Raw genomic sequence first — 4,139 nt, 5'->3', positions numbered from 1 at the left:
GAGAACATAGGCAAAACATTCTCCAACATACATCACAGCAGGATCCTCTATGACCCACCTCCCAGAATATTGGGAATAAAAGCAAAAATAAACAAATGGGACCTAATTAAACTTAAAAGCTTCTGCACAACAAAAGAAACTATAAGCAAGGTGAAAAGACAGCCTTCAGAATGGGAAAAAATAATAGCAAATGAAGCAACCGACAAACAGCTAATCTCAAAAATATACAAGCAACTCCTGCAGCTCAACTCCAGAAAAATAAACGACCCAATCAAAAAATAGGCCAAAGAACTAAATAGACATTTCTCCAAAGAAGACATACAGATGGCTAACAAACACATGAAAAGATGCTCAACATCACTCATTATCAGAGAAATGCAAATCAAAACCACAATGAGGTACCATTTCAAGCCAGTCAGAATGGCTGAGACCCAAAAGTCTACAAGCAATAAATGCTGGAGAGGATGTGGAGAAAAGGGAACCCTCTTACACTGTTGGTGGGAATGCAAACTAGTACAGCCACTATGGAGAACAGTGTGGAGATTCCTTAAAAAACTGGAAATAGAACTTCCATATGACCCAGCAATCCCATTGTTGGGCATACACACCGAGGAAACCAGAATTGAAAGAGACACGTGTACCCCAATGTTCATCTCAGCACTGTTTATAATAGCCAGGACATGGAAGCAACCTAGATGTCCATCAGCAGATGAATGGATAAGCAAGCTGTGGCACATATAAACAATGGAGTATTACTCAGCCATTAAAAAGAATACATTCAAATCAGTTCTAATGAGGTGGATGAAACTGGAGCCTATTATACAGAGTGAAGTAAGCCAGAAAGAAACACCAATACAGTATACTAATGCATATATATGGAATTTAGAAAGATGGTAACAACAACCCTGTATGCGAGACAGTAAAAGAGACACAGATGTATAGAACAGTCTTTTGGACTCTGTGGGAGAAGGGGGGGGATGATTTGGGAGAATGGCATTAAAACATGTATAATATCATATAAGAAACGAATCGCCAGTCCAGGTTCGATGCAGGATACAGGAGGCTTGGGGCTGGTGCACTGGGATGACCCAGAGGGATGGTATGGGGAGGGAGGTGGGAGGGGGTTTCAGGATGGGAACACACGTACACCCGTGGTGGATGCATGTTGATGTATGGCAAAACCAATACAATATTGTAAAGTAAAAAAATAAATAAATAAAGGAGGCTGACACCAACTCCATTTGGTTGTTAAGTGAGAAAATACATGGAAAGTAGTCAACACAGGCCCTGACATATTAGTGAATCCCCATGAACATGAGCCTTCCCTCACCATTCTGTCCCTTTCAACACCCTCCTTCTCCCTCTTCCTTGCCCTTGATGAAAGCCAACAAGCTGTTCTTAGGGCCATGGCTTTTATCAGCTGTAACTCTCATTGTCTGAGAGTGGGGGCCACTGAAGTAGAGTTTACTCTTCTTAGAAGTACCTTCTAGTTTGCAAAGTAGACTTCTATATTGGTTTTTATTTAAAGAAGTTTTGGGGCTTCCATGATAGCTCAGTTGGTAAAGAATCCACCTGCAATACAGGAGACCTGGGTTCGATCCATGGGTGGGAAGATCCCCTAGAGAAGGGAAAGGCTACCCACTCCAATATTCTGGCCTGGAGAACCCCATAGACCCTATGGTCCATGGGGTCGCAAAGAGTAGGACACGACTGAGTGACTTTCACTCAAGAAGTTTTATGCAGAATTATCTGAGCCCTTCTAACTCAGGGTAAAATTTTTTACTTAAAGTTGGGGCATAGCTGCAAAGAGCAGCCTCCCTGGTAGTGCAGGCAGCCTGTTGCCCGTACAGGTTGCCCTAAGAGACCTTGGAGACAACCCCTTCCAGTGGACATTCCTGACTGGCATGGTACCCCCAGTCTATGCTCCAGACAAATGTGTGCCTTTGGGAAACCCCAGGGCGCAGTGGCCAGGATCAACATTGGCCAAGTTGTAATGTCCATCCACACCAAGCTGCAGAGCAAGGAGCACGTGACTGAGGCCCTTCACAGGGCCAAGTTCAAGTTCCCCGGGTACCAGAAGATCTCAATCTCCAAGCAGTGGAGCTGAATGCGGATGAATTTGAAAACATGGTGGCAGAAAAGCAGGTCATCCCATTGACTGTGGGGTCAATGCCTAATCCTGGCCCTCTGGGCCGATGGTGGGCCCTACACTCATGAGAGCTTGGCATTGGCCCCTCCTTACTCATGCCCACCAATAAATTCTACTTTCCTGTTAATAAATAAATTAAGCTGGAGAAAGCTCTACTGTGAGTTTGAATTCTACTTTCATGCTTTCTTGCCTGGAAGCACATATGTATCTGGATGTTACAGTAACCTGCCAGCAGATATCAGTCCAAGGAGAGAACTAGCGTCCCCCTATTTTGGTGGTGGTGGTGTTTAGTTGATAAGTTGGAGGCTACAAATCTTAGGCTTTCCTGAGTTGCTCTCTTAAAGAAGAATTCAGGCCCAAGACTCATTCTGTGCTCTGGCTTTCCTGTGACCTAAAGCCTGGAAGCCTTTCACCTCCAGCTGGTCAAATGGAGAAAGAAAGAAAGACAGAAAAAATGATGTCATGGAGGCATGATGGGGGGCGGATTTTTAGGGGCCAGGCCTGGAAACAGTGCCTGGGACTTCTGCCTACTTTCCTCTGTCCAGAACATAGTCACAAGGACCTCACCAAACAGCAAGGAAAGCAGAGAAGAGATTTGAGCTGTGGCCCAGAAAGGAAAGGAATATAATAACCACGGGCTTCCCAGGTGGCACTAGTGGTAAAGAGCTAGCCTGCCAATGCAGGAGATGAGCATTCGATCCCTGGGTCAGGAAGGTCCCCTGGAGGAGGGCATTGCAACCCACTCCAGCATTTTTGCCTGGAGAATCCCATGGACAGAAGAGCCTGACGGCTACAGTGCATAGGGTCACTAACAGTCCGACACCACTGAAGCAACTTAGCACCCAAGCACACATGATAACCACATAGCAAACGCTGCCTGACCATCTTTTATTACAGATAGTTTTGTCCAGGGTTTTTTTTTTTATTGTAATTAGTAGTTGTTATATTAGAATTTCACCAATAATTAATAAAATTCAAGGATTTGGAACCAAGGAAATTATCTTCCTTTTAAGATCCCATAGAAGAATAGAAACTATCTTCAGTGACATCTTTCCACAGCCCTACAAATATATACAAGCCAACAGTGACATCACCCACAATACACCCAGAGCAGCATAGAGCCTCCCTCTCCTATCAGGAGAGAAGACTCTCCTTCCTCATCCCTTTTCCCTTTTCCATCTTCCAGGACTTCATCACAGACTCAATGGACATGAGTTTGAGCAAGCTCTGGGAGACGGTGATGCACAGGGAAGCCTCACATGCTGCAGCCCATGGAGTCACAAAGAGTCGGACAAAACTAAGAGACTAAACAATAGCAAAGGACCTTGTGGTCCCAGGGTTTTTGCTACCCACCTACTCCTCATACTCAGCCTTGGACATCAGACCTAGTTGGGCCAGATGTTGGTGTTGAGACAATGGAGACAGGAAGAACACTAGATTTCCTATTTCCTGACTTTTATTACCTAAGGCATCTTGTGTTACCTTCTGGCTCAGAGAAGTTGAAGGATGTACAGAAGGTGAGGAGAAGAAAAACAACTCCCCAACCTTGCTGAGAGGTTCTGCTCTGCACAAGCAGTTATAGTCAGGAAGGCTGTCTCTAATGGACCACAAACTAAAGAACAGGGAAGGAGTCCCTGAAGGTCCAGTGGTCCAGACTTCAGGGGGCTCGGTTTTGATCCCAGCTCAGGGAATCAAGATCCCACAAGTCTTGCAACAAAGCCAAAAATTACTCTTAAAAACTTCAATTAAAAAATAGTGAGCCACAGCTCATAAAGAGCTATCTAAATTTAGGTTACTAGGTTTATCTCCTTACGTTGCTCCCAAGCCTTTTGTAAACTCTTGCTGAATGTATACATTACTCGTGTGTGCTGGGGTGGAGGGTGTGCATGAAAATATTTAGTGTAAATTTGGCACTAGGTACTAACCTTAAAGATGCACCAATTCATCGACCCAGCAGTTTCCAGGAAATTGTCTTACAGATGCCACATAT

The 4,139-nt window shown here is 44.5% G+C and overlaps 1 pseudogene; it reads left to right on the top strand.

Moving 5' to 3' along the window:
* Window positions 1-1,752: 1,752 nt before the first annotated feature.
* LOC138990845 (small nucleolar RNA SNORA70) lies at window positions 1,753-1,878 on the top strand (annotated as a pseudogene).
* The last annotated feature ends 2,261 nt before the right edge of the window (window positions 1,879-4,139 follow it).

Source organism: Bos mutus, chromosome 14 (assembly GCF_027580195.1).
Source record: "Bos mutus isolate GX-2022 chromosome 14, NWIPB_WYAK_1.1, whole genome shotgun sequence".
Classification (NCBI taxonomy): Eukaryota; Metazoa; Chordata; class Mammalia; order Artiodactyla; family Bovidae; genus Bos; species Bos mutus.
Note: the sequence above shows the minus strand (reverse complement) of the source record. Positions and strands in the feature narration are given on the sequence as shown.